This window comes from Dryobates pubescens, chromosome 3, assembly GCF_014839835.1.
Source record: "Dryobates pubescens isolate bDryPub1 chromosome 3, bDryPub1.pri, whole genome shotgun sequence".
NCBI lineage: Eukaryota > Metazoa > Chordata > Aves > Piciformes > Picidae > Dryobates > Dryobates pubescens.
Window position 1 is genome coordinate 15,070,814 of NC_071614.1, and position 24,230 is coordinate 15,095,043.

Here is a 24,230-nt window from a genome sequence, read left to right on the forward strand (position 1 = left end):
TCCTGAGGTCTGGATCCTTTGGCTGCTCCTCAGCATAACTGGGAAAGACCTACAAAGAAGGCTCCAAGGAGACCTCAGAGCAGCCTTCCAGTACCTGCAGGGTCTCCAGAAGAGCTGGGGAGGGACTTTGGCAAGGGCTGGGAGTGCCAGGATGAGGGACAATGGCTTTGAGCTGGGAGAGGGGAGATGGAGACTGGAGATGAGGAAGAAATTCTTGCCAGTGAGGCTGGGGAGAGACTGGCACAGGTTGCCCAGGGAGGCTGTGGCTGCCTCATCCCTGGAGGTGTTCAGGGCCAGGCTGGATGAGGCCCTGAGCAGCCTGTGCTGGTGGGAGGTGTCCCTGCCCATGGCAGGGGGCTGGAACTGGTTGAGCTTTGAGGTCCTTTCCAAGCCAAAGCATTCTCTGATCCTATGACAATAAATCAAGGCTCTCTCAAAGGACACTTTTGAGTCTCTGAGAGTTGTCCTGCTCCCTCATTGTCCCTTTCAAGGGAAAAACCAAACCAAAACACCCCCAAAAAGTAACAGTGGCAATACCAATGTTTGCTTTCAGCTGCTGCTCAACACAAATATTGTACCAGCAGGTGTCCCAGGGCTCAGCCCCTCTGGGTCTGCTCAGACCCTTGGAGTCAATGTCCTTTCAATTTCCACCCTCAGGGGCAGCTTGGCTGCTCTGTGCCACTCCACCTCTGCAGAGAAGGACCTGCAAGTGCTGCTGGACAAGCTCCCCATGAGCCAGCACTGTGCCTTCGTGGCCAAGAAGGTCGATGCCCTCCTGGGCTGCACTAAGGCGAGTGTGGCCAGCAGGTCAAGGGAGGTTCTCCTCCCCCTCTGCTCTGCCCTGGTGAGGCCACATCTGCAGTGTTTCATCCAGTTCAAGAGGGACAGGGAACTGCTGGAGAGAGTCCAGTGGAGGCTGTGAAGATGCTGAGGGGTCTGAAGCATCCCTGTGTTGAGGAGCAAAGGCTGAGAGCCTTTGGGGTGTTGAGCCTGGAGCAGAGCAGCCCCAGAGGGGATCTGCTCAGTGCTCAGCAAGAGATAAAGGGTGGGGGGCAAGAGGCTGGGGCTGGGCCAGTGGTGCCCAGGGACAGGACAAGAGGCAAGGGGAGCAATGTGGAACCCAGGAGGTTTCACTTGAACTGAAGGAGAAACTTCTTTGGTGTGAGGGTGCTGGAGCTCTTGGCCTTGTTGAACCTTGTTTAGCAACAGATGCTTTCCTTCTCCACGTGTTTCCTGTGGCTTCAGCCCTTTGCTCTAACCCTTGTGAAGCAGAAAACCAGAGATTAATACTATTGAGCATTCTTCTTGCAGCCCAGGTGAGTCATCCCTCATCTCTGTCTCAATGTGTTGTGGTTTTGCCCCAGAAGGCAGCTCAGCCCCATGCAGCCTCTCACTAACTCCCACCTGGTGGGGGTCAGGGAGAGAATGCAAGGGTAGAGGTGAGACAAATCATCTGCTGAGACAAAAATCAGCTTAATAAGGCAAGCAAAAGCTATGCCCTCAAGCAGAGCACAACAAGGAACTGATTCACCACTTCCCATTGCAGGCAGGAGCTCAGCCATCTCCAGGACACCACAGCTCCATCAGGTGGAACTATCACTTGGGAAGGCCATCACCCAAACTTGTCCTCCTTTCCCCAGCCTGAGTTATGACATTGTGCTAAGGAACATCTCCTTGGTCAGCTGTCCCAGCTGTGTCCTCTCCCAAGCTCTTGTGCTTGCTGGTGGGGTGAGCTGAGAGCAGAGAAGGTCTTGACTCTGTGCAAGCTCTGCTCAGACAGGATTCAAAACACCAGTGTGTTGTCAGCACTGCTTCGGTCCCAAACCCAAACCAGAAGCTACTGTGGTGGAAATGAACTCCATCCTAGCCCAAACAAGGGCAGTTGTGAGCCTGCCCTCAGAAGCAGAAGGTTCAATATCATAGGACAATAGAATCATAGCTTCAAACCATTCCCCCTTGGCCTGGCTCCAGACCCCCTCAGGAGAAGTATCTCTGCAGCCTTCCTGCAGGCTCCCTTCAGGTGCTGGCAGCAGCTCTGAGGTGCCCCTGGAGCCTTCTCCTCTGCAGGCTGCACAGCCCCAGCTCCCTCAGCCTGTGCTCCCAGCAGAGCTGCTCCAGCCCTGGGAGCATCTTTGTGGCCTCCTCTGAATTCTCTCCCCCAGCTCTGTGTCCTTCTCCTGCTGGGGACAGCAGAGCTGGAGGCAGGATTGGAGGTGAGGTCTGAGCAGAGCAGAGCCCAGGGGCAGAATCCCCTCTCCTGCCCTGCTACCCACGCTCCCCTGGCTGCAGCCCAGCACACAGCTCCTCAGAGCACTCAGAGATCACATTTCAAGCAGTGCTGCTCACATAGGGATGACCACAGTTGATTTGGAAGTGGGGTTTATATCTGAAGTGGGAATTCACAGGGAGCAGTCCGGAGACCTCAGGATAAGGTGATCATGATTATTGCTACTATGATTTGAATGATACCATTTGACAAAGTGCTCTGGTGTTTCTCCTTCATTCTTTGCTCAGGAAGCAACTGGCCTGGGATAAAAAACATTAGCTGCACCTTGATGACTTCTCCAACCTCCCTCTAGCATTTCTACTAAGGCATTTTTCTTCATTATTAGTAATTAGCAAAGATAGATGTCTTAGGGTGAGGGATTAGTGAGCTGGGGAAGGGTCTGGAGAAGGGGGCTGGGGAGGAGCAGCTGAGGGCCCTGGGGGTGTTGAGTGTGGGGAAGAGGAGGCTGAGGGAGACCTCATTGCTCTCTGCAGCTCCCTGAGAGGAGGTTGGAGCCAGGTTGGGGCTGGGCTCTGCTCCCTAGTAACAAGAGATAAGAGGAGAGGAAAAGGCCTCAAGCTGCACCAGAGGAGGTTTAGGTTGGAGGTTAGGAAAATCTCTTTGCAGCCAGAGTGGTCAGGGACTGGCACAGGCTGCCCAGGGAGGTGGTGGAGTCCCCATCCCTGGAGGTGTTCCAGAACAGTGTGGCCATGGCACTTGGGGCCATGGCTTTATAACTATAGAGGGGTTGGGTTGGGAGTTGGACTTGACCATCTTAAAAAGCTTTTCCAACCAGAACAATTCTATGAGTGTGTGGTAGGTTGAGAGAGGGCTTAGCTCTCCCTCCTCCACAGAGTAAGAAACCACAGCTAACTCAGTCAAAGAGCAAAAGCTATATATTTACAAGCATATATGGAAAGCAGGTTATATATAACACAATATATACAGGTATTTACAATATATACACAGAAATACACAGCAAAGACAAATAACACAACAAAAATCCCTCCCCGAGGGAGGGATCCCCTCCTTGGAACCCCCTCTCTCCCCCACTACCTCCCTTTTTCCCCAAAAAGGGGTTAGAGAGAGAGAGAAAGGCAAGTTACTAAGGAGAAGAGTTGTTAGCAAGCTTCAAAAGCCCATGCAGGATTAGTGTTTGCTTATCTGAAGGCCAACTCCAGCAGTTCGCAGAAGAAGCAGGCAGGGAGAACAGGCTGAAACACCAAACTCCCCCAACTCCCAAACCGAACTGAACTGAGGAAAAAAAAATAATTCCAACTGCTTCACAATCTAAAGCTGCATTTTTGTTTATCAACCAATGAAATTCGTTTAGAATATCAGAATGTTTTGGTTCTAGTACCGAAAACATTAGCCAGTGTGTTCCAGCAGTGTTTGTTCTTAAAGGCACAGCCTCAAACGACCACAGAGTGCTCCTAACATCCTCCCTCCTCAGACCCTGACTCCCATGGGTACCATCCCCCTCCCTGTGTGACCCAGAAATTGCCTTCCCCTACTTCTTATTTCTCCTGTGTTCTCTGCATGTTGCAGAGCCCTGTGGCCATGGCACTTGTGGCCATGGTGGGGTTGGGTTGCTGGTTGGCCTGGATGCTCTCAGAGGCCTTTTCCAACCCAAACCATCCTGTGATTCTATTTCTTCAGCTGTTAGCTCAGCAAATAGAATGAGAGGAAAATTCAATCATTGTCTCCTTTCTTCTCTCAGCAACTGGAATTTGCAGCATCAGGTCCTTGACTGCCTGCTCTTGATTCTGGATGTGACAAGTGGTGGCAAGTATCATGGAGAGGAACAGCCCTTTCACATCAGATAATTGAGAGACAAAAGAGAATTGTGCTCTAATTATCAAGAAAAGATCCAGTTGGGAGGATTTTCTCCAGGATTCTATCCCTGACTGATAATGATGCAGGTAGGCAGCAAAGTGCTCATGAAATCAATCATAGAATCACAGAACTGTCAGGGCTGGAAGGGACCACAAGGAGCATCCAGCTCCAACCCCCCTGCCATGGCCAGGGACACCTCACACCACAGCAGGTTGCTCACAGCCACATCCAGCCTGGCTGCAAACACCTCCAGGCAGGAGGCTTCCACCACCTCCCTGGGCAAACTGTGCCAGGCTCTCACCACCCTCATGGGGAACAACTTCTTCCTCACATCCAATCTCAATCTCCCCACTTCTAGTTTTGCTCCATCTCCCCCAGTCCTATTCCTCCCTGACACCCTCAGAAGTCCCTCCCCAGCTTTCCTGGAGCCCCCTGCAGATCCTGGAAGGCCACAATGAGGTCTCCTGGGAGCCTTCTCCTCTCCAGCCTGCACAACCCCAACTCCCTCAGTCTGTCCTCAGAGCAGAGCAGCTCCAGCCCTCTGCTCCTCCTCGTGGCCCTTCTCTGGACACCTTCCAGCACCTCCAGATCCTTCCTGGCACAGAGGCTCCAGAACTGGACCCAGAGCACCAGCTGTGTTCTCAGCAGAGTGGAGCAGAGGGGCAGAATCCCCTCCCTGGCCCTGCTGGCCACACTTCTCTTTTCACATTAAAATCAGCCCTTCTGAGGAAGATTCTGGCAGGCTGATGACTTTTCAGCCCCAGAAGTGTCCCTTGCACAGCTGAGATGGGAGAAATCCAAACCATGCAGCCTCTTACAATGAGGAGAGGCACTTGCAGAGCCTTCCAGCATCTCTGAGGCATCACCCAAGCCTTGCAATCCTTTGCATCCTGCCTTTTTTTGGTGGGTTTTTTTTTGAAGTGTAACCCCCATTTTCTGATTAATTCATGAAGCAAGAAATGAAAGCTGAAGGCTTAGCTCTGTGCTTTGAAACTGAATGTCCTAACCAGCAAATTAGCACCCACTGCACAGCCCTGAGATGAAAACCTGTAATTCCTTCCAGAGGTATCTTTGCCCTGTCAAACCCAGCATCCTCTCTGTGAGGATGATGAGGTGGAAAATTCCTTGTCCAGGTGCTGAGCTCTGCTTTTGCAAGAACAGAAAGAAAACAACAAAAATAAAAGAGAGGGGGAAAAAAAGGATAGAAATGAAGGAAATCACTGAGCTGCTGCTGCTGCTATTGTGGTCTAATCATTGGTTTCCTGCAGTCACTGACAAGGCTGTTTGCCTGCAAGTGGCAGCAGTGGTGACTTGCTTTCTTCCTTTGTGCTTCCAGGAGGCTTCATTGTTCCTCTCTTCTGGCACTAGTAAGAACCCTTTATGATCACAGGAGGTTAGGGGTTGGAAGGGGCCTCTGGAGACCTTCCAGCCCAACCCCCATGCCAGAGGAGGACCATAACCCTTGGCTCTCATCCTGTCCCTGCAGGCCTTTGGGAACAGTCCCTCTGCAGCCTTCTTGTAGGACCCCTTCAGGTGCTGGGGAGGGACTTTGGACAAGGGCTTGGAGAGATGGGATGAGAAGGAATAGATTGAAGCTGCAAGAGGGGAGATTGAGACTGGAGATGAGGAGGAAACTCTTGCCAGTGAGCGTGGGGAGACTCTGGCACAGGTTGCCCAGGGAGGCTGTGGCTGCCTCATCCCTGGAGCTGTTCAGCACCAGGCTGGATGAGGCCTTGAGCAGCCTGGGCTGGTGGGAGGTGTCCCTGCCCATGGCAGGGGGTTGGAACTGGATGAGCTTTGAGGTCCTTTCCAACCCATTCCATGGTTCTATGACTGACTGGTTTGGAAAATGGGAGATCCACCAGAATGTTGCTTTAGGGCAGCCAAAGGTGCAAGACTTGAGCCAAGTATCCCAGCTGTGGCAGCTCTGGAGGAGGAGAGAAGCAGGATGTGATCCCAGAAGCTGGAATATTTGGGGGGGGGGGGGGGCTAGGGGGGCTAAAACCCCCAACCCCATAGGCTTTGCACCACCTGGCTCAATGCCAGGGTTTCTAAGGATTCCACATGGACAGAAGAGCTCTTCCCCCACCCCACAAAGCATTGCCACAACCAGCAGGAGGGAGGCCCAGCGCTAGAACCAGCAACAGAATCCTCCAAGGAGGAGGCTCTGGGATGGAATTTCCTCTGGAGCCTTCTGTCATTTCTTTGGTATGGTCTAAATTAACCAATTAGCCACTTGCAGAACTAAAAATGATTTGGGCCTGCTGTAAGCTGTGTAGAAGAAACTGTTTGAATAGCTGGGATCTATAAATCAACCTATGTAACCCAAGCCACTGGCTCTGCTTTTACCTACCCCCTTGCAAAGGCTTAACAGGGACCTGGCAAGGGGAGCAGGGATGTTGATATGAGCTTCCAGCTGGGTCTGATTATAGGCTGCAGCCCTAATGCGGTAATGTTTTGTGCTAGCACAACAGTTTGAGCAGGGAGGGCTCACAGTGCCTGGCCCCCACCTCCTGCCTTGTGGGCAGGGATCTAAGGAAACCAGAGTGATCTGAAGTGATTCTGACCTTTGCTCTGTCCAATTCCTCCCACCATGAATCCCCTAGCCTGCAGGTGATCTGCTGCCTGAATTGGGCTGTGCTTGTAAAGCACCTCTCAGGTTCATAGCATCAGAGAGCCACAGAACTGTTTCAGTTGGAACAGCCCTCCAGGATCACCCAGTCCAGCCAGCAACCCAAGCCCCCCATGGCCACCAAACCCTGGACCCAAGTGCCATGGCCACAAGGTTCTGGAACACCTCCAGGGCTGGGGACTCCACCACCTCCCTGGGCAGCTTCTGCCAGTCCCTGACCACTCCTGCAGCAAAGAAATTTTTCCCACTACCCAACCTAAGCCTCTGCTGGTGCAACTTGAGGCCATTTCCTATTGTTCTATCACCTGATACTAACAAGAAGAGCCCAAACCCCCAGCTCACTCCAGTCTCCTCTCAGGGAGCTGCAGAGAGCAATGAGGTCTCCCTCAGCCGCCTCCACACTCAGCACCCCCCCAGGGCCCTCAGCTGCTCCTCCCCAGCTCTCTTCTCCAGACCCTTCCCCAGCTTTGTTGCCCTTCTTTGGACCTGCCCCAGAGCAGCTTTCTAGGCAAGGCTTTTGCTCAGCTCAAATCCTTATCCAAGCCCACAGGGTGGTTGTTGGGTGGACAAAGTGAGTATACAGAAAGGCTGTAGAAGGATGAAGGTTAAAACAGGTTAAAAATGAAGGATGGTAGGGAGTCATCAGGCATCCATGTCCCACAGCTTACCCAATGTAAATGGAGACAATGAATAGAATCATGGAATTGTAGAATGAGGTTTGGTTGGAAAAGACCTTTGAGGTCACTGAGTCCAAATCCTTTGCTTGGAAAAGACCTCTGAGATCACTGAGTCCAAATCCTTTGGTTGGAAAAGACGTCTGAGATCACTGAGTCCAATTCCTTTGGTTGCAAAAGACCCCTGAGATCACTGACCCCAGAGGGGATTCTGCCCCTCTGCTCTGCTCTGCTGAGACCACACCTAGAGTCTCTGCCCAGTTCTGGAGCCTCTAACACAAAGACAGGAAACTGTTGGAGCAGATCCATAGGAGGCCATAAAGATGATCAGAGGGCTGGAGAACATCACCTATGGGGACAGGATGAGGGAGCTGGGGGTGTTCAACCTGGAGAAAAGAAGGCTCCAGAGAGACCTTAGAGCAGCCTTCCAGTACCTGAAGGGGCTTCAGGAGAGCTGGGGAGGGACTTGTGACAAGGGTTGGGAGTGACAGGATGAGAAGGAATGTGTTGGAGCTGGGAGAGGGGAGACTGAGACTGGAGAAGAGGAAGAAATTCTTGAGAGTGAGGGTAGGGAGAGACTGGTACAGGCTGCCCAGGGAGGTTGTGGATGTCCCTCCCTGGAGGTGTGGACTTCAAAAGGATTTGCATCAACTGGGGCTGTTCAGCCTGGAGAAGAGAAAGCTATGGGAAGATGTTAGAGGAGCCTTCCAGAGGGGGCTACAGGAGAGCTGGGAAGGGGTTTGTAGTGCCAGGATGAGGGACAATGGCTTGGAGCTGAAAGAGGAGAGATTGAGACTACAGATGAGGAATAAGTTCTGGGCAGTGAGGGAGGGGAGACACTGGCAGAGGTTGCCCAGGGAGGCTGTGGCTGCCTCCTGTCTGGAGGTGTTCCAGGCCAGGCTGGATGAGGCCTGGAGCAGCCTGGGCTGGTGGGAGGTGTCCCTGCTCATGGCAGGGGGCTGGAGCTGGATGAGCTTTGAGGTCCCTTTCAACCCAACCCATTCTATGAATGCATGAAATGGAAGCACAGCCTCAAAGCCTTTCCTCCCTGATTAGGTGATGTTGGGTGATAGGTTGGACTGGATGATCTTGAAGGTCTTTTCCAGCCTGGTTAATTCTGCATTGTATGCTCCCTGCTCGGCAGGGCACGGGGCAGAGCGTTTGGCTCTGGGTGGTAACAGCTGAACCGAGGAGCTCTGCGCAGTCAGGGAATGGTAGTCCACCTTAACAGCAACATGAAATGAGGAGCAGTGAAACAAAAGGGCTGGGTGCCAGGCTGCTATCAAGAGACTGCACAGTCCTAGTGCCACATGGCTTGCTTGGCCCACTCCAGACATTGAGTTGTGTTGGCAGCAGCGGAGCAGTGCTGGGCAGTCAGGATTGGACATTCCAAAGCCGAATCTGTTGCTCTCTGAATGAATCATTACTTACAACTGGAAAGCTGTTAGAGACTTCACTTAGCATCCATAGCTCATTAAAAAAGCATCTTCAAAGTGAATATTAATTACAGCTTGGAAAATGTCAGCCTTTTTTTTTCCTTGAACAGTTGGAATGACAGAGCAGGCTTAGAGCGGTGGGGAGACTTCTCCTGCCCATCAGGAACCAGCCTTCAGCTTCTGTTGCTTTGGACATCTCTTGCTTTACTTTCTTGTTGGTGCCAAAAACATAAATGCATTCCCAAACCCCACTTCCATATTGCTGTGCCTCCTGCACTGGACACTGCCCGCCCAGGTGCTGCTTACCGAGGAAGAAAAGCAGCCAACACCCACGGAATTTTCCACACCTCTAAAAGAAACCCCCCCCAAAAAGTCACTCAGTGATAGAGTCAGAGAGCTGTCAGGGTTGGAAGGGACCTCAAGGCTCAGCCAGTTCCACCCCCCCTGCCATGGCCAGGGACACCTCACACTGCAGCAGGTTGCTCACAGCCACATCCAGCCTGGCTGCAAACACCTCCAGGCATGAATAGCATAGAATAGAATAGATTGGAATGGAATGGAATAGAACAGAATAGACTGGAATGGAATGGAATGGAATAGAATAGAATAGAATAGAATAGAATAGAATAGAATAGACCAGACCAAGTTGGAAGAGAGCTTCAAGATCATGACGTCCAACCCATCATAAAGGCTTCCACCACCTCCCTGGGCAACCTGTGCCAGGCTCTCACCACCCTCCTGGGCAACAACTTCTTCCTCACAGCCAATCTCCATCTCCCCACTTCTAGTTTTGCTCCATCCCCCCCAGTCCTATCCCTCCCTGACACCCTCAAAAGTCCCTCCCCAGCTTTCTTGGAGTCCCCATAAGAGACTGGAAGGCCAGTGGTGATCAGTGACAGGACAAAGGGTAAGGGGCACAGACTGGAACATCAGAAGTTCCATCTACAGATGAAGAGGAACTTCTTTAAGGCTGCTGGAGCCTTGGAGCAGGCTGCCCAGAGTAGTGGTGGAGTCTCCATCTCTGAAGACTTTCCAAACCTGCCTGGAAGTGTTCCTGGGTGAAGTTCTCTAGGTGACCCTCCCTTGGCAGGGAACTTGGACTGGATGATCTCCAGAGGTCCCTTCCATCCCCTGTGAAATCAACAACCATGGAAAAAAACCCAACCCTCCTCAGCCCCCAAGATCAGGAGAAATCATTCCCAGATTCGTGGTGCTCCATTTAAAATAAGTTCTTCTGGAGCAGAGAAGACTTAGAGGGGATTTAGGGTTATGCTTATAAATATCTGAGGGCTGGGGGTCAGGAGGGAGGGGACAGGCTCTGCTCACTTGCTCCCTGGGACAGGACAAGGAGCAATGGACGTAAGCTGCAGCACAGGAGGTTCTGCCTCAACATGAGGAGGAACTTCTGCACTGGGAGGCTCACAGAGCCCTGGAGCAGGCTGCCCAGAGAGGTTGTGGAGTCTCCTTCTCTGGAGACTTTCAAGGCCTGCCAGGATGTGTTCCTGTGTGACCTGAGCTAGATTGTATGGTCCTGCTCTGGCAGGGGGGGGGGACTTGATGATCTCTTTGGGACCCTTCCAACCCCTGACATCCTGTGAGCCTGTTGATATTCCCTGCTGCTGCTGCTTTGAAGCTGCCCCAGTTCCACACTAGCTCCACTCAGCTGAACTTCCCATTGATCCTTTGTGGGGTTACAGATATTAAACACTTGGGTTCACAACAGTGTTAATGAAGACTTCTGAGTCACTTTAAGCAGAGCCACTGGAAATGCATGGACCAGTTGGAATCAGAGATTGCAGCTATGTCCCTCTGGCCTGCAATTTCCTGGCAGCTGAGAGTCATTGCCTGGATTCTGTGCCTCTGTGATGGCTCAGGCTGCAAGTTTCTCTCCTGAGAGCTGAATCTAAGCAGGAAAATCCTGGCTTCAGAAAGAAATCATCACAAAATGCTAGGAGTTGGAAGGGACCTCTGGAGATCATCCAGTCCAAGCCCCTTGCTAAAGCAGGGTCACCTAGGGCAGGTCACACAGGGACACCTCCAGGTGGGCTTGGAATCTTTGCAGTGAAGGAGACTCCACCACCCCTCTGGCAGCCTGCTCCTGTGCTCCAGCATCCTTAAATCAAAGCAATTCCTTCTCATGTTTAGACAGAACTCCTGAGGCAGCAGTTTATGCCTTGGCCAGTGCTATGACAGCCTCAAAAGAAAACAAACAAATAAATACAGGTGTCTTCTTAAGCTCAAGTGAAGCCTCCTGGGTTCGAGTTTGTGTCTGTTGTCCCTTGTGCTGTCACTGGACACCACTTAAAGAAGCCCAGCCCCATCCTCCTGACCCCCACCCTTCAGCTATTGATCAGCATTGCTAAGGCCCAATCTCAGGCTGCTCTTCCCCAGAAATTCCACTCCTGTGGGATGTGTGAACTTGCACAGCAGGGGTTCAGCCTGGAGGACAGACCTCAGGGTAGAGATGCCCTCTGAAGAATAAAGAATATGATGGAATGAAAGATTTACAGGAGACTCCATGCAAACACGAAGAGAAACTTCTGCACTTTGAGGGTGGCAGAGCCCTGGAGCAGGCTGCCAGAGGGAGGTTGTGGAGCATCCTTCTCTGGAGGCTTTCAAACCTGCCTGGATGTGTTCCTGTGTGATTGACTCTGAGTGATCCTGCTCTAGAAGTGGGGTTGGACTGTGTCCAGAGAGGGGCAGCAAAGCTGGGGAAGGGTCTGGAGAACAGGGCTGGGGAGGAGCAGCTGAGGGAGCTGAGGGTGTTTAGTCTGGAGAAAAAAGAGGCTAAGGGGAGACCTCATTGCTCTCTCCAGGAGAGAGGTTGGAGCCAGGTGGAGGTTGGTCTCTTCTCCTTATGAGGGAGAGGATGAGGGGAAATGGCTTCAAATTGCACCAGAAGAGGTTTAAGTTAGAGATGAGAAGAAACTTGTTGGCTGGAAGGGTTCTTCAAGCCTGGCACAGGCTGCCCAGGGAGGAGGCTGAATCCCCATCCCTGGAGGGGCTTGAAAGAGGCAGAGCTGTGGTGCTGAGAGCCATGGCTTAGCCCCAGCCTTGGCAGAGTCAGAGACTGGTTGGAGTCAATGATCTTGAAGGACTTCTCCAAATGAAATGATTCTTTGATTCATGACTAAAGGAATGGTCAGGCCTTGGAACAGAGTGCCCAGGGAGGTGGTGGAGTCCCCATCCCGGGAGGTGCCCAAGAAAAGGGTTAAGGAGATGCTCCCTGGGGTGATCTTTCCTGTCTTAGACAGGAGCTGATGATCAGAGCCAGCTAACTGCTGCTTTACCTCCACAAGCTGTGGGAGGACTCAGCTCTATTTATTCTTCTGCTCTCGCAGGAGCACCAACACCAACTAGAGCACCCCCAGCCCAGGTGCTGCTCTTCCTGGGTTGTCTGTGTGTGTGTGTGTGTGCAACGAGCAGATTGCCTTTATTGCTCCTGACCTTCCCTTTCCTTGTCAAACATATCAATCACTCCCCCCCTAACCTTTCATAGGAAAGGCTGAAGCTGTTTACTGCTGCACTTCCTCACCCCCCACAAGGACACCACCTCCCTCCCAAAACAGTCAGCTTTGTATCCTTCCCCCCCCCCCCCCCAAAAAAAAAAGCAGGAGGGAAAAAAAGGAGAGAATTAAAGCAGGTTGCTTCATTCTGAGGTTATTTGTCCATTTTTGATTGGTTTTGACCTCATTTGCTTACTAGATATATATTTATTGCGTTCCCCAGGGAGGTCACCCACTGCCAGGGAGGTTAAATCCAGAAGTCAGCAGCCTCTGGCAGAGATTTATGTGGGAATAGAGATGAGGCTGCGCAGCTCTCAGGCTGATTAAATCAAGAGTGCCAGGGGAGCGGTAGGAGGCTGCAGGCCCGCTGCAGCGAAGGGCAGCAGTGCATTAGGCTGCAGCTTTCGGCTCTCATTCAGCGGCAGAATTCAGGCGCGAGCAGAAGCCTTTCAAACACTGGCAGATGTCTTCATCCCCTGCTTGGTGGAGAGGACAAAGTGGATTAAAGAGAAATGTAATCCAAATAATGGGGCTGCTTCATTTATTAGTCCTGGCCCTTTTCTGGGGCTGGGTGTTGGGGGCTTTTTTTTTTCCCCTCCTCCACTTAAGGTTTATTTCTTTTAAAGAAATTCAATTTGGAGAGCAGTGGTTTGGAGGGGGGGGGGAGGGGAGAGTGGGGGGAGGTGTTCATGGTTAATTTCCTTTTATTTAGTTCATTTTCCTTTCTTTTATTTAGTTAGTTTTGCTTCCTTTTATTGACTTGGCTTTATTGAGTTTATTTATTTATTTTTCAGTTTAGTTTAGTTAGTTTTATTTAGTTTTATTTTTTAGTTAATTTTCTTTTCTTTCTTTTACTTTATTTTTTTTTATTTTCTATTTTCTTTTTCTTTACTTCTCTTCCTCCTCCCTTCTCTTCCTCCTCCCTTCTCTTCTCTTCTCTTCTCTTCTCTTCTCTTCTCTTCTCTTCTCTTCTCTTCTCTTCTCTTCTCTTCTCTTCTCTTCTCTTCTCTTCTCTTCTCTTCTCTTCTCTTCTCTTCTCTTCTCTTCTCTTCTCTTCTCTTCTCTTCTCTTCTCTTCTCTTCTCTTCTCTTCTCTTCCCTTCCCTTCCCTTCCCTTCCCTTCCCTTCCCTTCCCTTCCCTTCCCTTCCCTTCCCTTCCCTTCCCTTCCCTTCCCTTCCCTTCCCTTCCCCCTTCCCTTCCCTTCCCCCTTCCCTTCCCTTCCCCCTTCCCTTCCCTTCCCTTCCCTTCCCTTCCCTTCCCCCTTCCCTTCCCTTCCCCCTTCCTTCCCTTCCCCCTTCCCTTCCCTTCTCCCTTCCCTTCCCTTCTCCCTTCCCTTCCCTTCTCCCTTCCCTTCTCCCTTCCCTTCCCTTCTCCCTTCCCTTCCCTTCCCTTCTCCCTTCCCTTCTCCCTTCCCCTCCCTTCCCTTCCCTTCCCTTCCCTTCTCTTTATTTTAGTTTCTTCTATTTAATTTTTTATTTTCTTTGATTTATTTTAGTTAATTTTATTTTCTTTTATTTATTATACTTTCATTTCATTTTTAACTTTTTTTTAGTTAGTTTTCTTTTCTTTTCCTTATTTTAGTTAATTTTGTTTTCTTTGATTTATTTTACTTTCTTTTATTTCATTTTTTATTTTAGTTTCTTATTTTAGTTCATTTTATTTCCTTTGATTTATTTTAGTTTCTTCTATTTCATTTTTTATTTTCTTTTATTTATTTTGGTTAATTTTATTTTCTTTTATTTGTTTTAGTTGATTTTGTTTTCTTTTATTTATTTTAGTTTCTTCTATTTAATTTTTAATTTTCTTTATTTTTTATTTTATTTTATTTTATTTATTTTATTTTTTAGTTATTTTTTATTTTTTACTCATTTTATTTTCTCTTGTTTTAGGTATTTTATTTTAGTTTGTTAAAATTTTACTTATCTAATTGTATTTCATCTTATTTAATTGATTTGATTTAATTTTGGTTATTTTATTTCAATTTTATTTCTTTAATTTAATTTAATCATATTAGTTTTATTTCTTTAATTTAATTATTTTCTTTTATTTTAATTTATTGTTTCTTTTATTCAATGTAATACTATTTTATTTCAATTTCTTTTCTTTCCTTTTTCTTTTCTTTTCTTTCCTTTCTCTTTTCTTTCTTTCCTTTCTTTTTCTTTTCTCTTTTCTTTTCTTTTCTTTTCTTTTCTTTTCTTTTCTTTTCTTTTCTTTTCTTTTCTTTTCTTTTCTTTTCCTTTCTTTTCTTTCCTTTTCCTTTCTTTTCTTTCCTTTTCCTTTCTTTTCTTTCCTTTTCCTTTCTTTTCTTTCCTTTTCTTTCCTTTTCTTTTCTTTTCTTTTCTTTTCTTTTCTTTTCTTTTCTTTTCTTTTCTTTTCTTTTCTTTTCTTTTCTTTTCTTTTCTTTTCTTTTCTTTTCTTTTCTTTTCTTTTCTTTCCCTTTCTTTTCTTTTCTTTCCCTTTCCTTTCTTTTCTTTCCCTTTCCTTTCTTTTCTTTCCCTTTCCTTTCTTTTCTTTCCCTTTCCTTTCTTTTCTTTCCCTTTCCGTTCTTATTTTCATTTATTTTGTTCATTTTAATTTATTTTTGTCTCTTTAATTTAATTGATTTTAATTTTTTTAGGGTATTTAATTTAATTTAATGCTATTTTATTATTGCATTATATTTTCATTTTTGCTTTTTATTTTAGTTTAGTTTAATTTAGTTGAGTTTAGTTCATTTATTTAATTTTATTTTAATTAGTTCTATTTTATGCAGAGGTAAAACTGGAGCAGAGTGGAGGGGAGAAGGGGGGGGGGGGAAAGAGCATTTCTTACAAATGGAGGCTTTTCCTCCTGTATTTTGTTTTAGTGGTAGCTCACAGCCTTTCTTCAGCCAAGGTGAAATAAACAGCAGCAACTTTGAATCCACTCTTTCCCCCTCCCACCCTCTTTCAGGCTCATTCTCTGTCAAGGTGATGAGGCTGAAATGGTTCTTCTCAGCCAGGCTGCCCAGCTTTGCTTGCAGCCCCTTGGTGAAGGGCAGGCAGGCAGTTACTGGCTCTGCTCCGCAGCCTATGTGTCCCTGGTGACATCCCAGCAGCTTTGCTGCTTTTACAACATTCCTCTTCTTCTTTTGCCTTCCACCTGCCCTGCACTGCCTTACAAGTCAGGGAATGCAGAAAGATTCAGCTGTGGCTCCAGTGCTTTGGGAAATACTGGAGTGAGGTTGGGTTGGGCTGGAAGGGACCTCAATGATCATCCAGCTCCAACCTCCTGCTGTGGGCAGGAACACCTCCCACCAGCCCAGGCTACTCAAGGCCTCATCCAGCCTGGTGCTGAACAGCTCCAGGGAGGAGGCAGCCACAGCCTCCCTGGGCAACCTGTGACAGAGTCTCACCACCCTCACTGGCAAGAATTTCTTCCTCATCTCCAGCCTCAACCTCCTTTCTCCCAGCTCAAAGCCATTGCCCCTCATCCTGGCACTCGCAGCCCTCATCCAAAGTCCCTCCCCAGTTCTCCTGGAGCCCTTCAGGTACTGGAAGGCTTCTCTAAAGTCTTCCTTTTCTTCTCCAGAATTCTCTACTCAAGAGATGTTGGCTGGAGGTTGTGGCACATCTTTATGTCCTTATCAGTCTGACCAGGCATACAGCTGATCTGGAGACCACCTAATGTCTTCACTCATGCTGTCATTCCCCATTCCCTTAGAGACCTCTACTCTAGTGACACACTGGGGAGGTCAAACCTCCTCTCAGGGTGCTGCAGAGGGCAATGAGGTTTCCCCATCCATGAATCTGTGATTCTATGATGTTGTGATTGTGTGATTCCGATTCCATGAATCTGGGCAATCCCTGGCACTGATACAGGCTGGGCAGGGCCTGGCTTGAGAGCAGCCCTGAAGAAAAGACCTTGGGGGTGCTGGGGGAGGAGAAGCTCAACAGGAGCCAGCAGGGAGCACTTGCAGCCCAGAGAGCCAAGCAGAGCCTGGGCTGCATCAAGAGAAGTGTGGCCAGCAGGGCCAGGGAGGGGATTCTGCCCCTCTGCTCCACTCTGCTGAGACCACAGCTGGTGCTGGAGCCTCTGTTCCAGGAAGGATCTGGAGGTGCTGGAAGGTGTCCAGAGAAGGGCCACGAGGAGGAGCAGAGGGCTGGAGCTGCTCTGCTCTGAGGACAGACTGAGGGAGTTGGGGTTGTGCAGGCTGGAGAGGAGAAGGCTCTGAGGAGACCTAATTGTGGCCTTCCAGAATCTGCAGGGGGCTCCAAGAAAGCTGGGGAGGGACTTTTGAGGGTGTCAGGGAGTGACAGGACTGGGGGGGGATGGAGCAAAACTAGAAGTGGGGAGATTGAGATTGGCTGTGAGGAAGAAGTTATTCCCCATGAGGGTGGTGAGAGCCTGGCACAGGTAGCCCAGGGAGGTGGTGGAAGCCTCCTGCCTAGAGGTGTTTGCAGCCAGGCTGGAGGTGGCTGTGAGCAACCTGCTGCAGTGTGAGGTGTCCCTGGCCGTGGCAGGGGGATTGGAGCTGGATGCTCCTTGAGGTCCCTTCCAGCCTGACAGTTCTGTGATTCAATGATTCTGTGTTTCTATGATTCTATGATTTTGTGTTTCCATGGTTCTGTGACTCTGATCCTGTGACTCTGTGATTCTATGATCCTGTGATCCTGTCATTCTGTCATTCTATGATTCTATGATTCTGATTTAGTGATTCCATGACTCTATGATTCTATGACACCAAGGCTGGGGCTAACCCATGTCCCCCAGCACCACATCTCTGCCTCTCCAAAACCCCTCCAGGCTTGCTAGGAAAGTGTTAAAAGCATTTCCTTCCAAAGGGAAAAGGAAAAAAAAACCCAAACTCCACTCTTTTGCTTTAAGCATGCAATACAGCAGCTTTGCAAGTCCTTCAGATTGCTTTTTAGCACTGGTTGCTGCTGTAACCAGGGTGAGGTATTATTGCAAGCTCTCCAGAACGTGTTTAATCTGGGGGTGTTCAGCAGAGCACACTGAAAGCGTGGTGTGGTGGGTTGGGGTTTGTTGGGTGGGTTTTTTTTTGCTCTCCTATAGTTAGGTCACAGTAAATACTACTTGCCAAGTATCTTCAGAAATAAAAAGAGGGGAAGAAGAAAAAACAACAACCAACAACCAGGAAAAGAAAATATTCCACCCCCCCACCCCCCACCCCTCCTCCCTTTCAAAGAAGTGATTAAACCTCTCCTATTTACAACATCCTTCAAGGCAATCTCCTGCCACAGACATAAACAAACAGCACAACTCCCCCAGAAACAAAAAAGAAAGAGCCACAGCTGCCCCCCTGGCCGTGTCAGACCTTTGAGAGATGAAGGGGCTAAATGCAGTCCATTTTTGCTGTCTTGCAGCTGGGTTCCTCCTGATGAAATATCCATTGATCCATTCCATTTTATTGGCTTTAGATGAGCTCTGCCTGATATGCCAGTAGGAAGTCTCTTGTGGTAGACAATTCAATCATTGTATTGGGGGGGTGGGGGGAAGAGAGGGAATCATTTCATGTACTTTGGGGGTTTTGTCCTTGATATTCTCCACATGTTTGGAGCTTTGGACAGCTGGGGCCATAGGAAACATTTAGGAATTACATTCTGTTATGGAGATGAGTCAGGTTTGGTTGTGGGTTTGCTGTGCACATCGCACCCAGGCGCAGGAAAATTGATCATTGACACAGCAATGGGAGCTGGATGTCTGCAGACAACCTTCCAGGCAGTGGTGTGGGCCACTGTTTGTTTGCCTTTGGGGGAAGGGAAGGGAAGGGAAGGGAAGGGAAGGGAAGGGAAGGGAAGGGAAGGGAAGGGAAGGGAAGGGAAGGGAAGGGAAGGGAAGGGAAGGGAAGGGAAGGGAAGGGAAGGGAAGGGAAGGGAAGGGAAGGGAAGGGAAGGGAAGGGAAGGGAAGGGAAGGGAAGGGAAGGGAAAAGGGAAGGGAAGGGAAAAGGGAAGGGAAGGGAAAAGGGAAGGGAAGGGAAAAGGGAAGGGAAGGGAAAAGGGAAGGGAAGGGAAAAGGGAAAGGAAGGGAAAAGGGAAGGGAAGGGAAAAGGGAAGGGAAGGGAAAAGGGAAGGGAAGGGAAAAGGGAAGGGAAGGGAAAAGGGAAGGGAAGGGAAAAGGGAAGGGAAGGGACAAGGGAAGGGAAGGGAAAAGGGAAGGGAAGGGAAAAGGGAAGGGAAGGGAAAAGGGAAGGGAAGGGAAAAGGGAAGGGAAGGGAAAAGGGAAGGGAAGGGAAAAGGGAAGGGAAGGGAAAAGGGAAGGGAAGGGAAAAGGGAAGGGAAGGGAAAAGGGAAGGGAAGGGAAAAGGGAAGGGAAGGGAAAAGGGAAGGGAAGGGAAAAGGGAAGGGAAGGGAAAAGGGAAGGGAAGGGAAAAGGGAAGGGAAGGGAAAAGGGAAGGGAAGGGAGAAGGGAAGGGAAGGGAGAAGGGAGGGGAAGGGAGAAGGGAGGGGAAGGGAGAAGGGAAGGGAAGGGAGAAGGGAAGGGAAAAAGGAAATGAGAAGAGAAGAGAAGAGAAAAGAGAAGAGAAGAGAAGAGAAGAGAAGAGAAGAGAAGAGAAGAGAAGAGAAGAGAAGAGAAGAGAAGAGAAGAGAAGAGAAGAGAAGAGAAGAGAAGAGAAGAGAAGAGAAGAGAAGAGAAGAGAAGAGAAGAGAAGAGAAGGGAAGAGAAGAGAGAAGAGAAGAGAAGAGAAGAGAAGAGAAGAGAAGAGAAGAGAAGAGAAGAGAAGAGAAGAGAAGAGAGAAAAAGAAAAGAAAAGAAAAGAAAAGAAAAGAAAAGAAAAGAAAAGAAAAGAAAAGAAAAGAAAAGAAAAGAAAAGAAAAGAAAAGAAAAGAAAAGAAAAGAAAAGAAAAGAAAAGAAAAGAAAAGAGAAAAGAGAAAATAAAAGACAAAACTGTACATTAAGGAATGAAGCTCTCAAATGGATTCAAGATTGAGAAAAGAAATATATTGAAAGATATTTCTCCCTCCCCCCTCCTCCCCAGGCCCCCCTCAGTATCCCTAACTTAATCTTGAGAACCATAAATTCCTTCACCTTAGAGTTTTTGAGAGGAGTTAAAGAAGGACAGGAAGAGCCTGATGTGGAGTGCAGGCTATGAATAAGCAGCTGCTGTTGGTCCATGAAATTAATTATCATAGGACCATAGAACTGTTGCGGCTGGAAAAGACCTCTGAGCTCATCCAGCCCAAGCACTCACCCAGAGCTCACAATGCCACCACTGCTTCTGATCCTTTACCACAGACCCACGTCTCTCAGCACCACATCCAGGCAGCTTTCAAATCCCTGTAGGCAATGGTGACTCCACCACCTCCCTGGGCAGCCTGTGCCAGTCCCTGACAACCTTTGCTAGGGAGATATTCTTCCTGATATCCAATCTGATCCTCCCCTGCTGCAGGTTGAGACCTTTTCCTCTTGTCCTGTCACTTGTTGCATGTGGGATAGCAAAGACAAAGGTTTAGGGAAGTTTCAAATGCCTCAGAGGTCTCTCTCACCCCCTTTTCTGGTAGAAGGACTTCTCCTAAGTCACTTTAGAGGAGAATAAAACATCTTCTAAGTTATCTTCCATTGCAGCAATATGTGCCAAGAAGTCAGTGTGAGCCTGGCACAGGTTGCCCAGGGAGGTGGTGGAAGCCTCCTGCCTGGAGGTGTTTGCAGCCAGGCTGGAGGTGGCTGTGAGCAACCTGCTGTAGTGTGAGGTGTCCCTGGCCATGGCAGAGGGGTTGGAGCTGGCTGAGCCCTGAGGTCCCCTCCAGCCCTGACAGTTCTGTGATTCTATTCTCATGATTCCAGCAGCCCCACATTAGTTAAGCCTCTCCTGCCTGTGTTGCTCTGTGTGCCTTCTGGAGGGGGGCCAGGGAGCAGTGCCTAGCACAGGGGGGATGTTTCCTCTCCACCACATCCTCGAGCAGCCCTACAACACCTGCAGTGATGTAAGCCCATGACTCACCTGCCCGAGCGGAGGTCCCTTTAGGACCGGCCCTTGTGCAGGGCATCCATCTGCAGCAGCCAGATCAATGAACCCTTCTAAAGGCAGTCAGCACCGGCCCTGCTTAGAATGCAGGGCTCTTGTGAAGGCTGAGGTGAAGCAGCTGGCCAGCAGCTTTTGTGAGTCACTTTAAAAAGCCACTCTCACAGCTGGAGAGAAAATAGGCCCTGGCAGCACTGGCAAGCCATTAGGAAATGGAGTGAAGGGGGGAAAAAAACAACACAACCCCAAAAACAAACCCAAAAACCCCACCAGCAACAAACCCAAGTCCTCCTCTGAGCGGAAGGGAAACTTCACCCAGCTGTCAGGGGCTGGAAATGTACAGAGGCCACATTAGAGAAGAATCCTGCCTCCTCTGAGAGTGTGAAAAAGAGCCCAAAGCACCCAGGGCTGAATGGAGAGATCCAGGGCTTTGTATCCACCAGGAGGCAACTGCTCTGCAAGTGGCTTCCCCCTGCCTGGGTTTCAATCCTCCTTGCTTTATGTTGTTTGGTATTTTATTCTTTTTCACCATAGAGTCAGAGAATTGTCAAGATTGGAAGGGACCTCAGGGCTCAGCCAGTTCCAACTCCCCTGCCATGGCCAGGGACACCTCACACCACAGCAGGTTGCTCACAGCCACCTCCAGCCTGGCTGCAAACACCTCCAGGCAGGAGGCTTCCACCACCTCCCTGGGCAACCTGTGCCAGGCTCTCACCACCCTCATGGGCAACAACTTCTTCCTCACAGCCAATTACAATCTCCCCACTTCTAGTTTTGCTCCATCCCGCCCCAGTCCTATCCCTCCTTGACACCCTCAAAAGTCCCTCCCCAGCTTTCTTGTAGCCCCCTGCAGGTACTGGAAGGATGCTCTGAGGTCTTCCTGGAGCCTTCTGTTCTCCAGGCTGGACAGTCCAAACTCTCCCAGCCCTCTGCTCGTTTTTGTGGCCACTGCTGCATCAGGCCCATGTACTTCTTGTGCTGGAGCCCCCAGAGCTGGATGCAGCACTGCAGGTGAGTTCTCCCCAGAGCAGAGGGGAAGGATGCCCTCTCTCCATCTGCTGGCCATGCTGCCTTGGATGCAGCCCAGGAGGTCAGCACAGAGGAAGGATGAATCTTTCTTCTTCAGATTTCACCACACACCTTTGAAGCTCTCTTTGAAGCTTACTTCCAAGGCAGTTCTGCTATGGGGCTTTGTTTGTGCAAGGCCTTGTTGTGCTGGGATGAGAGGGAATGGGTTGAAGCTTGAGGAGGGGAGGTTCAGCTCTTCTCCAGGCTGAATGGAACTCACAGAACCATTCCATTTGAAGAGACCTCTAAGATCCCTGAGTCCAACCATCCACCTAACACCACCATGGCCATCAAACCAAGTTCCAAAGTGCCATGGCCACACAGCTTTTGAAGACAAAAGAAGGCTGTAGTAGAATAAAGCAAAGATGAATTCAAGCAGCAAGATGCAGAGGAGGATGACTTCCATAGCTGTGAAGCCTGAAGGGCTTCCATGTGAATGCAATTTGCAGGCCAAAGAGAAAGGAAATCTTCAGAGGTGAAGCTCAAACCTAGGTAGCCCAAACATCTCTCTGCAGGTTGCCTCATGGACAGCCACACAAAATGCAGGGTGGGTGACATTTTCATGGCACAGTAATGACATCTAGTGGCAGGTGGCCCTCATCCGGGGTGCCAGCTGGACCTCATGCTGGACAGCAGCTGGACCTCATGCTGGACAGCAGTTGGACCTCATCCTCAGTGGCAGTTGGACCTCTTCCTGGGTGCCAGGTGGATCTCATCCTGGGTGCCAGGTGGATCTCATCCTGGGTGCCAGGTGGACCTCATCCTCAGTGGCAGTTGGAACTCATTCTGGGTGCCAGTTGGACCTCATGCTGGACAGCAGTTGGACCTCATCCTCAGTGGCAGGTAGACCTCATCCTGGGTACCAGGTGGACCTCATCCTCAGTGCCAGGTGGATCTCATCCTCAGTGGCAGTTGGACCTCATCCTCAGTGGCAGTTGGACCTCATCCTGGGTGCCACTTGGACCTCATCCTGGGTGCCAGTTGGACCTCATCCTCAGAGGCAGTTGGACCTCATGCTGGGTGGCAGGTGGACCTCATCCTGCTGGGAACCAAATAACCTGTGTCTTGCAGAAGTCCCAACTATGTCCCCATCCCATGGATAGAAGGCAGCAGCAGCAGTTTCCCTCATGCACTGCAGTGATGCAGGCCCAGCTGAGAGCTCACAGGGTGGAAAAACTCTGACACTGTAGAAAAAAACCCAACCAGTGTCAAAGGTTCTTGTGGTTCTCCTCTTGAGGCTGATCAATGCACAGAGCCAGCCAGCAATCAGCTTTTGCACTAAAGGTCAAAGTTCATAGAACCATCATAGAATCAAGGTTCATAGACTCTTTTGGTTGGAAAGGCCTTTGTGAGCATCCAGCACAACCATTCTCTAACTCTGCCAAGTTACCAAGGCTCTCAGCACCACCTCTCTGTGCCTCTGAAACACCTCCAGGGATGGGGATTCAGCCTCCTCCCTGGGCAGCCTGAGCCAGGCTTGGAGAAACCTTTCAGTCAAGAAGTTTCTTTTCATGTCCAACCTAAACCTCCCCAGTTGCAACCTCAGGCTATTTCCTCTCCTCCTATCACTTGCTAGTAGGGAAAAGAGACCAACACCTACCTGGCTCCAACCAGGGAGCTGCAGAGAGCAATGAGGTCTCCCTCAGCCTCCTTTTCTCCACACTCAACACCCCCAGCTCCCTCAGCTGCTCCTCCCCAGCCCACTTCTCCAGACCCTTCCCCAGCTTGGTTGCCCTCCTCTGGACCTGCTCCAGCCCTCAATGTCCTTCTTGGAGTGGAGACCCCAGAACTGAACACCTGTAACCTGTTACTCCTCTTCTGAAAGACAAACCCAGGCAATACCAGCAAACAAAACCTGTCAGGGATGGATAGCAGCAGAGCAGGACTGTGGTATTGGGATTCTCCTAACTTCTCTTTCTTTCCCCATCACTAAACATGCTCAAATGAATTTCCTTCCTCCTCTGCCACCACAACACTTCCCCTGACAGAAATCACAGAATCACAGAACCTGTAAGGCTGGAAGAGACCTCAGAGATCATCAAGTCCAGCCTAACACCCAACACCTCCTGACAACTAAACCATGGCTCCAAGTGCCACATCCAATCCCCTCTTGGACACCTCCAGGGATGGTGACTCCACCTCCCTGGGCAGCACATCCCAATGGCCAATCTCTCTTGCTGGGAAGAATTTCTTCTTCACCTCCAGCCTAATCCTCCCCTGGCACAGCTTGAGACTGTGTCCTCTTGTTCTGCTGCTGGGTGCCTGGGAGAAGAGACCAACCCCCACCAGCTACAACCTCCCTTCAGGGAGTTGGAGAGAGCAAGAAGGTCTCCCCTGAGCCTCCTCTTCTCCAGGCTAAGCAACCCCAGCTCCCTCAGCCTCTCCTCACAGGGCTGTGCTCCAGACCTCTCCCCAGCTTTGTTGCCCTTCTCTGGACACCTTCCAGCAGCTCAACATCTTTCCTAAACTGAGGAGCCCAGAACTGGACACAGGACTCAAGGTGTGGCCTGAGCAGTGCTGAGCACAGGGCAGAATGATCTCCCTGCTCCTGCTGGCCACACTGTTCCTGATGCAGGCCAGGATGCCATTGGCCTTCTTGGCCCCCCTGGGCACACTGCAGGCTCATGTTCAGCTGCTGTCCACCACTACCCCCAGGTCCCTCTCTGCCTGGCCACTCTCAGCCACTCTGACCCCAGCCTGTAGCACTGCCTGGGGTTGTTGTGGCCAAAGTGCAGCATCCAGCACTGGGTCTTGTTCAATGACATGAAATATTCCCCCAAACAATGAAATCTGTTGTCAGTGGTATTTTATATGGATACAAAATGGTGGTGGGGGTGGGGTGGGGGTTGGTCCTTTCTAAATACCAGC